This window comes from Denticeps clupeoides, chromosome 6, assembly GCF_900700375.1.
Source record: "Denticeps clupeoides chromosome 6, fDenClu1.1, whole genome shotgun sequence".
Classification (NCBI taxonomy): domain Eukaryota; kingdom Metazoa; phylum Chordata; class Actinopteri; order Clupeiformes; family Denticipitidae; genus Denticeps; species Denticeps clupeoides.
Genome location: NC_041712.1, coordinates 7814256 through 7827138, shown reverse-complemented (window position 1 = coordinate 7827138; position 12883 = coordinate 7814256). Strand labels below are relative to the sequence as shown.

Below are 12883 nucleotides of genomic sequence, written 5' to 3'. Positions count from 1 at the left end.
TTGCCAGTGGTTCACTGGTTTAGAATTTTGGATTTGGAACACTTATCAAACATTTAACGCTTATAAAAATCATACATAAGATTATTCTCACTTCAAGCATAAATTTAAATTAATCAGGTTTACAGCCCATATCTTGCACCCCGTTACACCAAAAGACACCCAAAAAGACAACCTTAAAACATTTGCACTGGAACTAAGTTTATTTCCCTGCCACCAAATAGCCAAAAATGTAACTGGTCAAGTCTCAGTGACATCGTATTGTACAAATACATCAGTTAGTAATAATTGCTCACACATTTTGTGCCAGTTACAACAATTAAACTGGTTTTCAACCTGCAACAATCCAATACATTCTTATGAAAAAATGATGTTTATGATAGAATACAGCATGCTGTTGGTTCCTGTGTCCATTGGTCTTAATCCATCACTCAGATGGCATGGCATGGTCGACTTTCTACAACAGAACTGGGTAATGCCAGTAGGCGTAGCTGACACAGTGTGTCTGGAGAGTGCCTTGACAGACCACTTAAAGAGCAGTGTCACACGGAAGGAATCGAGTCCTACAGGGTACACCAGAGTCTAAATGCAGCCATGAGTGTCAGAAATGCCAGACTTGTAAGAGCAAATGCTCTGTGTCTGTTGCTGTAATAAGAAATGACATTTCAGTCTATGGTTTTTAACCATTTATTTTTTATTTTTTTATTTATTTCAAAGAATGTCCTTAAAATGCTTATTTTTAACCCAAGCATTCAGGCTAAGCTGCAAAGCTGTCTGAGTCCTGTGCAAACTCGCAAGACTTCCTCACAAACAGGACCTTGAGAATGGTGACGCCGAAGGACAGAGACAGGAGGATGAGGGGAAATCAAACAGACTTAGGCCAAGAGCCAAGAAAAGAGGTAGAGGGAGGTCTCAAGGATAAAAGAGAAGCCTCATTTCCTCAATGTGACATCATAATTCTGACAGAAATACACCTCGCAGCTGTCCTTCCTTGAAAGAGACCAGCAGGGAGTGATACCTACGCTCACCACTGGTCCACATCCCTAGCAGCTCTTAAAACCTAGAACCAAATGCTAAGTATGTTTTTTCATTACACTTCATATTTCTTTTAAGCTTAAAGCAGCAGAGGGCATGTTGAATAGTCTTTTAGTCTGCTGTCAGTAAATCAATCAGACGAGAAAGCCCAGACTGTCTCTCAGGTCCCGCCATGAGTCAGCCTTTCAACAACCTGTCAGCAATTATTAATCTATCGTCCAACAACACAAGTCAGCTGTCATTTAGGAACCCTGAACTGGACATTTCACACATTTTATTCACACACTACCAATTTATTTGTCTGGCGCTTTTTTACTGTGTCCATTGTCTCGAAGCATCTTTCGGGGGACCTAATGACGAGAAAGGGATGGACATTGAAAGGCACAAAATTCGAAGCAGGGACTGGTGCTCCTAAGGCTGATGAAAATTCGATTTCAACAAATCAGCAGTAAGGCATAAACGGGCATTAACATTTAATGGTTTTGGAATAGTTACCGTGCTGTGCAAAGGTTTATTTAAACCTGTGCAGTATTTATTTAAAATAGGGGGGGTAACACAGACGACGCATGGAACATAGATTTCATTTATTTACATGTTGTGGGCTTAAGCCATCAGAGAGTGCTGGCGCTCGCGACTACGCGGAAGATTGCCAAGCTCCTCTGTGATGATTGTGTAGTTATTACGCCATCTCTCAATCATAAAACCCTGGGCGAAGTTTACATCTTAAAGGATCTGCACGAAGCTAGCATTATACTAAGAGGCCGATCTGATTGCTTTACTCAGAATCTGTGAAAAGCTCTTATTCGCCATAATCATTTTTCTCCCAGGGATCTGCCAAGCTTGTCTAATTGGGCTCTGAGGCAGTCGGCCCTTAATGCGCAATCACAATTTCCTGAGCAAGCAAGAAACTTGTAATTTTTGGTAATTTTTTCATGTTCAAATACTGACAACAGGTCAGTGAAAGCAATTAGCATTTTTACGACAGTGACTGAGTGATGGATGAGGGTTCAGCGTGAAGGTGGAAAATTGAGCAGTTTTGCTTGCCTTGCAAAGGCAGCCCTATTTCATGAGTGAATAGCTGAGACCCCTGCAGTCGCATTAAAACGGTGGGAAATGAGGAAGGGAGAAACATGAACAATAGGACTTCTTCACTCCTGGGAAATTTGCTGCACATTTCCATGCATTTCCAATGAAACATCTTTGATGCAGTATGCTGCCTCTCTGGAGGCTTTCTGAGATGCTCTCTAGGCTCACGGTGGTAGAGCTTAAACCTTATTAGAAAACGATTTGGCCATGCACTGTAGGTCAAATGCAAAAGAATCATAAAAATACATGAAAATATGCTTTGGGTGTGCCAATTCTGTAATACTGTGAGTTTTGTCTTTCCAGTAATGTTCATACATTTGTGGTCATAAAATAAATCAATATTAACACTATTCAACCACTGCAGAACACATGCCAAGAACATCTCTGTGGGGGACACTGGAATCCTGTTACACCGAATGCAAAAATGCAGAACAGGGTTAAGGTGGGTTACCTTAATAAGAATGTAAAAATGCCAATCAGATGCTTGTCGGCAGAGAAAAAAGGCTTGATGTGGATGAAGACTCCCCTTAAATGTTGTGAGGATGTTTGGTTGCTACTGTTAATAGTTGGATTAAACCACCTGTCATCTGTTACCCAAGTATGTTGCAAAGCAAAAAAATATAAAATTTGGGCAATGGTGATCCGCTCTTCATGATGTCACTGCATAAATATATCAAACCACCTGAAACCTACCAGGAAATGGCAGCTAGCAACTATAGTTCCTAAAGTGTCTGCTTTATTGTATGTATTTGCTTTATGTTGCCCAATTTTGCACCGTGCACAGAAGCATAGCAGAAGGATAATTTGTCATTTTTTTACCTCCCAGTGACTCTTCATTAAGATAGGATGCTGGTCGGGAACCAGGTGTTACAATGAGTGCAGAATTGCATGGCTTGCGTGTAGTTGCCATATATCACACAGTAATTCAAATTGTTTAACTTATTTGGGTGTAATACATTTATAAAACAAATCAGATAAATTATTCAAGCTGCCACATTCCACACAATACTCCTCCAAAGACCATCATCATAGACAGCTCCTCATTATTAACATTAAGTTTGTGTTAGTGATGATGTATTTGTATTGTATTCATAAAAAAACACTATTCGCTGTGAAGTTTACATTTTTTGTTGTAGCATACTAAAATGTTAAATGTTCCCATGTCTTTTCACTCATCCGTGATGTAAACCCCACGTATTCTCTTTTCCACTTTGTGTTCAGACTTGCCTGAACATAACTTTAAGTTGTGTGTTGAGGCCGTCATGCCTATTTCATGCTTCTGATTTTTCACTATGCCATTCACTTGTGGTAGAATGTGGTATTCTTCCTGAATACAAACAATGATCAAAATAGTCTAATGTGACGTCCTGTGGTGGAGAGGGTGTATGTTCTGTTTGTGTGTCTGTCTTTCTCTCTCTTTCCCTCTCGCTGTATTGTTGTAGGGTGACTCTTCATCAGCCCACGATTTGACTCCTTCCCCTTTGTGCCATGATTGGTGGGCTGCAATACGGCAGAGGACTCAAAATGTCGTCTGTTTAGGACAGACCTGAGGAAAAGGTGTGAACAGGAGTATGTGAAGAGAAGAAAAAGGACAGAGACTTGAACCACAACCCAACCAACCAGAAACTCTTTGTGGGTGTTTGTCAGTTTATTTATTGTTTGTTTGTAATAAATTGTTAACCGTATGTGCATTTGTTGTGCATCATTTTGGAGTCCCTGAACCAGGGCCGTAACTTCATACAACATAAATATTCATAAATATCATAAATAACATCCATTGTTTATGATTCTAACTAATGGTATATTCAGATATGGCTCCAGCCCTAATGGAATGGATGCCTGGACCCAGGCATTTTTATAATAATTCTCCATACAAATATGTATTTTAATAATAATTCTAATTAATTAATAATATTTCTGGTAATAACCATGATTGCATTTTGTTTAATAATTGGGATCATTAGGATTATTATGTTGGTGCCCCAAAGTCACTACTGCATTTAGTTCAAACGAACATAGCCTGTTTCATAGAATGTTTCTTAAATAAAAGAAACATTTCCTCTCAAGCCTTATACACCAGTTCTGTCACAAAAACAACAAACAAAAGACAAATCGATCGAAAACCACAAAACCATCGAAGGAGAATAGTAAACAACAGAGCGGGATAAAAGTGCTCACCCTGAAATTACACCTTGCTGCACACCTCATGATGAAATCCTTATCTCCCTGAGAGCCACAAAGTCCAGGAAAGAAGGCTTGATGCGTCATTTCTTCCCATCGTCACATCCTACAGATTTAGCTAAAAAATGTTGAACAGAGTTATGAAAAATTATCCTGAGCGTGTGTGTCCAGATCCAATAAAGGCTCATGGTTTGTTTTTAGTCCGATTCACAGCATGTAAAATGAAACCTGTGCAGAACGTGTAATGACCTCACGAAATTGGTTACTGCGCTGAACAATTGCACAGCTGTAGCCTCTGACGCCATCTCAGGAAGGATTCAGCTTTTTGGCACTGTGCAACCAGAAGAAACTGAAGGAAAACCGAGAGGGGGTTTTGCGTCAATCTCACCGCAATGCTATACCACTGAGGAGGAGCATCAACTCCTACCCCTTAGAAATATGAATGCACAGTAACAATCTCCAACAATTCTGCACAAGAGCACTCTACCATCGAATAGGCCGGAGAAAAACAGGAAATGAATCAGGACAGAAAGAACCTGAAAATAGATGAAAAATGGACAAAAAAATTTTTTTTTGCTAAAACAGTTGTTTCCTGTGGGGACCAGCAAACCATCCTGCCCATGGAGGATCCTAAAACAGCCACCTGTCTGCTGCCTGACAGCATCCACTCAGATCCTGGGCCAAAAGTGGAGCCTAAATGAATCTGTCTGTGTAATTGTTCAGTGTGTAAGGAGACTATGTTCCATTAGCTGGAAAGGTCCCTTGAGGGAGTCACATATGAGAGACAGTCAGAGTGTGTGCAACGTGTGGCGAAACGATGGGGAAAGGGGAGGAGTGTTAGATTGCGCATGTGTGTGTGCACGTGCACACAGAGGACCTCAAGTCTCTGTACACCTTAATTAAAATTTCATATTTTAATTGTGTATTTTAAAAAAAAATCTGTATGAATCCTCAAACAAGTGACCTGAAATTATCTGTAAAACACAACAATGCAAATGTCATGTGACCATCTCAGTCCAATTACAATGCATGTAGTACACATTGTAGTTAATGTGTTCATAGCGGAAAGCCGAGTACATGACCAGGACTAATTCAGTCAGATTAGAATATATATAACTGCAGCCTTGTCACTGAACTTGAGAATTGGCATGCCATTGTACATCTTCAACAAAAGAAGTAGTTTTTTTGTTATTTACTAAAAGCTTAAAAAAACGACTGATATTAAGGAGCTAAGAAATGAAGGCTGCAGCACTTCAGAGAACAAAGAGCCTTTTGGTTTCCTTGACTCGCGCTACCTCAGCCTTGAGCTCACTTTCCACAGAGTAAATAGCCCCTGAATCAGCCCTGCCTGAATATAGAGCTGCATTTCCAATCAATTCACTCACAGCTATATAGCAGCACGTGACTCCCTTTTTGCAGGTATATTTGTTGACGCGCCTGGGCTTTTATTTTCTGTCTCTGCAACAAATCTACTTCCAAGTAAGGGTTTCTTACAACTTGGTTGTAGCCTAACATGGGCTCAGGAGTAGCACAAATGTTGGTGAAGAAAAAAATACCCAATCAAGCTCCTAGAAAAGAAATAAAATATGCAAAACCACATATAAAACCTACCACACTCTATAGGAGAAGAACTCATTTTAAATGTATTACATACATTACTTATAAGAAACCGTCCGGAGGAATCAAAAGGATATTATTGAACAGTTTGTTTAATGCATGTTTTATATTGCTGCGCAATAAAATGTGTGGTGAGGTTCAGATGGGCTTTTGAAGCGGTTTCACATACACATTTTACATGAAATGCTCTAAATTCTTAGGATAATGCAATTGCATGTATCGCTTAGCAATTTCAACACCCCCAGCAGCTGCAACTGTGGCAGCTGTGCAAATAAATAAAAAAAGTACATCAAAAATCAATGTCACAGAGTCTTCAAAAGTGCTTGGAAGAAACGTTTGCAATACAAGACGCATATTTGGAGAAAAAGGTTTTAATGCAATAGAATACTGCAATAGCATACTGTAATAACAGGATATGCAATAGAATACTGCGCATATTTAGCATTAGTAACTGGGCCTGGACTGGGCACTCCAGGTGCTGTAAAATCAAAGGGGTCTCTGCAAATAATACGTTATACCCAGTATTAAGTTTGATCAAATTTACCTAGTGTATCTAGTAGAGTTAGAAGCATCCAACAAATCTTTTGCAATGTCTGTATTTTTGTGGAGATGCATCATTTTACATGGCATTCTCCAATGGCGACATATTTCTCCATCACATTACAGCAGATAAGAAAGCATGTGAAAGGAAGGTAACGGGGGTAATAAATGGGTGAATGTTATCCAGCTGTGCACACTGGCACGGAACATCACCTCAGGCCGGCCGACTTACCGCTCACTGTTCCCTGGCAGGGAGAATCTGCATTGAAGTGATATGCGGCAGTTAGCAGTGTGCCGGCAGCAATAGGTGAATTCATGCACTCATATCAGGAAATGTGGATCAAATAATGAATGGAGTTCCACCTGGACTTCTTTAATTCACACTGCTATTCTGGAATAAAAAAAAAAAAACATGTTTGTGTGTGTGTGTGTGTGTGTGTGTGTGTGTGTGTGTGTGCCCACCCATGAATTGGGACCTTCCTGTTAGTGCTGAACAGAACACTCAAAGTCAGGATGGAATGGCGGAATTGGAAAAGCTTCCTCATGCAAGTCAAATTAGCCAGACTTCAACCTGCGGACTGACTTAACAGACAAAATGACTCAAACTCAAGGGTGTAATTTTTAGGTGAAAGCAGAGTTCAGTTATGAAACCGTTTTATGTTTTTTTTTTTCGGTCAAGCCGAATAAGGTCTCAATTTACTTCCACTTTTTGACATCAGTATAGCTCAGCTGAATTGCCCTTTTATTTGGCATTCTAAAGAAATCCAGCTGCAGTGTAATCAGCTGAATTCGAACCAAATTTTACTAAATCTAAATCCAAATGAACAGTAATTAAGAATACCGGGACTGAAATAGAGTAAAGCCTCCAACTTCAGGCTCTCTTTAGACTTCATAAAAAGAGGTAAAGATGGTATGCTCTCAATCTGCCAGGATCGGATCCAGCAGTTCCAGGACAGACAGTTGGGATGCAGATGTGCTGCTCCAATAATCCAAAGTAAGCCAGTCCAAGGCTACAGGCTTCAGACTCCTCAAGTAAGGACACAGCTAAAACACTTGAGCTCCTTTGACCTTTGGCCAGATGTTCCACAGAGGAGGCTTTTATTTCTCTTTGCTCAGCAGAAGCGGATCCGCGGGCCCACGGATCATCAAATGCTTCATCCCTGAATCTGTGTAACGGGGCTCATGCCTGAGACAAGACCTGCCTGAGATCAGAGAAGCGAAGGTCAGAGTTTCAGGATTTTGTTTGATCCAGCCAGTTGTGCTAATTAATCTGGCTCTTTAGCCAGTAAGATTAGGTTTCACAAAGTCATGTTAAGATCATACTACTGTTCTCTAAAGGTAAACGCTTGCTCATTGATACCGGCTGGTGGTGGTACCACCAGTACGTGCCCAGGTTGATGCTGCTGGAGATTAGGAGACACTTTGTCCTTGTTAATAGCACAGAGTGCAGGGTTGTAGCTGCAAGCCTACAAAAGGATACAAGGAATGGGGCGGCAGAGAGCAGCGAATGAGATCATTTTAGCCGTCCTATCCAATTATCATGTTTCCAATAATCCTATTTATCATGGCACCAGGTTCAGCCATTACCCTTAACCAAGGTGACTTACAATAAAATGTTGACACCATTGATTTGCCCATCAATATCAATTAGCATGACAAATTCATTTTCATGTTTTCCTCCATGTACAGAACGAGCCAAGTGAACATCCATTCATCTGAATCCAGATAAGGAGTGGTACAAGGTGAGGTCTGTTGCCTGACAGTGCTGGTGGGGCTCAGAAGGACAGGACATTGAAAAATAAAATAAATAAAATGAAAACAGCAAAGCATCTGGAGAGTACGTGCAAGGGAAAGAAGCAGATAGGAGGTGGTGACTTGAATTGAATTTTCAAGATTACTTTCTGAAGTGCTGGAGTCCGGCTAAATGGAAAAAGTGACATTTTCACAGAGCAAAGACAAGTTTTATACAAGAAATGGGAATGTTATATTGTTAACATACAGAGTGTAATAAACCAAATACAGTCAATATTATGAACCTAAGATGGTAAGCCTACACCTTGCTGCCAATAAAAGCCATTCAGTCTAATATTTGATTACAGAATGCAATTGTGTGGTTTCAAACACCTCAACATTTATTTCAGTCCACAGTTACATTAATTATTCATTCAGATTTAGCCAAGTGGGTATAACACTCGCCTATGAACCAGGTACAAACCCCACTTACTTCCAGTGTGTCCCTGAGACACTTGAACCCAGACCTGACAAACTGGAACAACCTCAGATCATGAAATTGCCTCTATAGACGTGTACAGTAGGAACTATGCAGCTATGGAGCCAGGTCAGTAAGGACACATCAGACCACAGTTCCTATGTGGGCTATGTGGGCAGTGGTGGCCTAGAGGTTCAGGAAGCGGCCCTATAATCAGAAGGTTGCCAGTTTGAGTCCCGAGCCACCAAGATGCCACTGAGCAAAGCACCGTCCCCACACACTGCTCCCCGGGCGCCTGTCATGGCTGCCCACTGCTCACCAAGGGTGATGGTTAAAAGCAGAGGACACTTTTTGTTGTGTCACCGTCTGCTGTGCTGCAGTGTTTCATAATGACAATCACTTCACTTTCACTTTATTTAGACTCCAATCTGTGTTTCCAAACTCTCTGAGGACTGTTTTATGATTGGCCTCACTAACAAGTGACATTTTTATTGCCATGTGGTGTGTCTGAGGAAATGTTTTTTACTTTCAGCATTAAATAGCCATGTTCTAATAAATGGCCATGTTCTAATATTAATATAATAATATTTTTTTGTTAGATGAAAGTGAAAGTGAAGTGTTGGTTCTCCACTCTGCGTCAGACAAGTCTCAAACCAAATTTATTCTTTTCAGCGATCTCCAAAGAATCGAATCGTGATGTCTTTTTCCGCTGCCATGGGGTGTGTCTTGTGACAAGAAAATGTACTTGCTGCATCAGTTAAGATTAAATAACATGTTGCCCGCTGAAACGTATTAATCACTGCCATAACTAATTAATCAAAGGCACTATTTGCTCATTGAAATCCAGGGACTTTTTTGGTAGGGCAGCGAAGGTTAATGAGAACTTGTGCGTTTATGCACCTTCACAGCCGCAGAAGAAATGATTTGCAACAGAATGCCAGAAGCGAGTGGGACGTCAAACACTGAGCATGTGGGCGGGAAAGTGGCAGGTTGGGGAAATCTGGTCACTGAAGCCTTCCTTCCTTTCCACGCCACAACACTTGTTTTATCCCTTCAAATAAAATGAAGAGGAACATCCGAACGGCTGTGCGTCGTGTGCCAGTCACTTGGCACTGACCTCACTTTTTGCCCTCTGGTCTGACAACCCCCGGAACGTGGTCTGAGCTGGCAGGCATTTTTTAAAGACCGACCTCGTGCTGAGGTAACATGCGATAACCCCCGTCCCATCATGCGGACTAAGCTCTCACTTCGCATCCTCTGATGGCGGACGCCTGACTACCTTCACAGTCGCTGAGAAGCTGCGAGCGCTCCCCACCTCCCCTGGAAGGAAGAGCGTGGCGGCTGATGCCGTCTCTGTTGATTGATCTCCCTCACAACGCGCGCCGGGACCCCTCTCCACCGGCGCCGCAGACGACCAGGTCGCCCCCCCGGCCAGGCACTCATTACGCCCGCCTGCAAAATTGACCCTCCTCAGCTTCTGAGCATGAAAGTGCTTTTCTGACGTGCTCACCTTGTTAATGGTCAGCGTCTGGGCAGAGAGAAGGGAGGGCAGGACTGAATCTATCGAGCGAATAACCTTTCAGGGGGGAGGAGGTAAGACCACTTTGCTCCACGTCCCTGGTTTGTCCTGTTTTGATGTCAACTAGTCAAACTTTTTGGTTATACTTTTTGGGTCCGGGTCTGACCTATGTGCATCCTGTGCAAATGTGAGGACGGGGATCTAAGGCCGGCATGTAAAGCAGGGACGATCTCCCTGATCCATGATGCTCCAGCCTGCAGCCTCGGCATCCAATCACGGACCCGGGCCCCCCGGAGACCCCACAACTCTGACACCGGCACCTCCCCAGCCTCTTCTCTGCCAGATTCCCCACCAGAGTCTCGCTCTCATTAAGCGGATCAGGACTGGTGCACTAAAGAGCCCCTTGTGTGCCGTGAAAAGGGGCCGATGGGTCTAATAAGGTTCTGCTCTCAGTGCAAAAGTTCTTCAGAAGTGAGGGAACGAGATTGAAAAGGATCACACCTCAGTTCGTCAGCAGTTTGTGGACAGAAAAGAGAGTGGGGGGGAAATAAAGCCCTTACCTCTTTGTCAGATGCCAAAAATCACAGTCTTGACAACTCAAAAAAACATGGACCTGGAGTGATGTTTGCAATCAGCCTCTCACTTTCCACTGCCAGTCCTCCTCAGTCTAGTGTCGACGAGCTCAGGGACGGCGCAGCAGAAGAGGGGGTTAAATCATCCCTCCGGTCTCGCTCAGGCAGACAGGTAACCTCTCACCAACTGCGGCTAAAGTCCATCAGCCCCGGCACGGAGCGGGACCGAGCGAGCAGAGAGGAAGAGGAGGAGGAGAGTGCAGGGCATCCTTACGCATGGCACTTTGTCTTGAATAAAAATCCAAAGTGAGCATGCTGGGCGTTTTTTTTCTTTCTTCTTCTTCTTCTTTTCTTTCTGTTAAATCCTCACAGTGGAGACGACAGCCGCAGGCGGGAGAGACTCTCGGCAGTGGCCACGGGCATCAGCATCTTCGGCAGCCGCTCGCTCAGCTTCGGCTCTCCCCCTCCACACACATCCTTCTGTGTCTCTTTATTTATTTGGGGACTGGAGCTTCGAGGGAGTGCGCGCGCGAGCGAGGGAGAGCGACTGGGAGGGAGGATGGAGAGGAAGAGAGAGAGAGTGAACGCTCGCACTGTCACTGACTACATTAGCAGCTCTGAGGAGGTGGGGTTTTCTTTGCAGCACCGGCATCATGATTTAGAATCCAAAGGCGAGCGAGCGAGAGAGAGAGAGAGTATGAGAGAGGGGGAGGGGGCGATAGGGGGAAAAGGGGATTAGTAATGTCAAGACAGGATAAAAGCAGAAAATCGTGGTGTGACATGACAAAATTAAAGAAAAGGTAGGGTTAATGTGTATAAATATAGACATTTAAATATATATACAATATATAATGTGTATAAACAGTTTATATTCATGTATGCATGTATTTAGATTGGTTATTAATAGTTTTCTATCATCGAAACAAAGGAAAACAAGGAATGCAAGCAATGAAATACGTCATGAAAATGAATACACTGTCTGGGGGACAGCTTCACCTTCATTATAGATTATACATATTGATTAAAAGTGTTTAAAATCAAAATGAGATGTTTTGAAGAAATCTATAATTTTATACTTAAAGAGATATACTTCTAAATTGTAAAAACAAACACATATCTGCCGGCAATCGATAAAGTTCATTTGCAGTATATTCTGCTAATGAAAAGCTCAGTGGAGAATGAGAATAAGAATGAGAATATTTGTACCTAAATGCTGTTTATTGATTACAGATATGTGCTGTGCTAATATACTGCTCAGTTTACGCTGTTTTTATTGCCCGTCTCGAGGAAAATAATCAAAACGCTGGGATAAGCGTCTACACCCCTGAGGTGGTCGGTAACATTCAGTGCGGGAGTCATGGAGACCTGGGAGCGGGACTGCACCCGTCTGCCTCACTCCGCCACGGTGACACACTCATTACAGAGCAGCCATTCAGGGGCACCCGGATCTGACCCACCAGAACTCTGAACCAACCAGAACTCTGGGACCAACAAAATGGCCACACTCACACAGAACGACACACGCTGACACACTCCGAGGCCCTAACCTCAGCCGCGCTAATGCATTGTGTGTGATTGAGGTGTGTCCTTCTGATGAGGGTCATGTGTCCCTCACTCCAGTCGACTGACTGAAATACGCAAGTGGCTTCCTGTCACTTGGGGTGACAGAATTTGGAATGAGCAGCTCTGGCGCAGATCGACTGCTGATAGATGGATAGGTAATATTATGGTTCGTCGGGCACCACTGTTTTGAATGGAGCCCTTTTTTTCGATGCCAGACTGCTTCTGTCCAAGTCTGCAATGGCAGGATGGCCAACAAATCCATTTCTCTCCATTTCAGATTCTTTCGTTTACCCTTGAATACAATGAATAAGTGCACTTTTTAAAATGGCAAACTCAAACAAGGATCTTAGTTTTAAAAAGTATTTTGGATGGGCTGCCAATTTCAAAGGTAATTGAGGCCTCCAAGAATAGAAACAATAAGTCAGCATAATAAAAACGAGCCACTCTCACTTCCCATCCAACACAATTAAGTTTTGCCAGTAATTCTTGGCTTCCCCTACAGGACTCATTGTGGAATAAATCAACTCAACCTTGTTAGATCTGCACAGGTCTCGGGGAAAAAAA

At 42.6% G+C, this 12883-nt stretch overlaps 1 protein-coding gene across 1 annotated transcript in view; it reads right to left on the bottom strand.

Annotated features, from left to right (window-relative positions):
* The window catches only part of sgcd (sarcoglycan, delta (dystrophin-associated glycoprotein)), a 142025-nt gene extending 130726 nt beyond the window's left edge, over window positions 1-11299 (bottom strand). The window contains exon 1 of the mRNA XM_028984141.1: window positions 10745-11299. The gene's annotated coding sequence lies outside the window, so the exon portion shown is untranslated. The remainder of the gene's footprint in view (window positions 1-10744) is intronic.
* Window positions 11300-12883: the final 1584 nt, after the last annotated feature.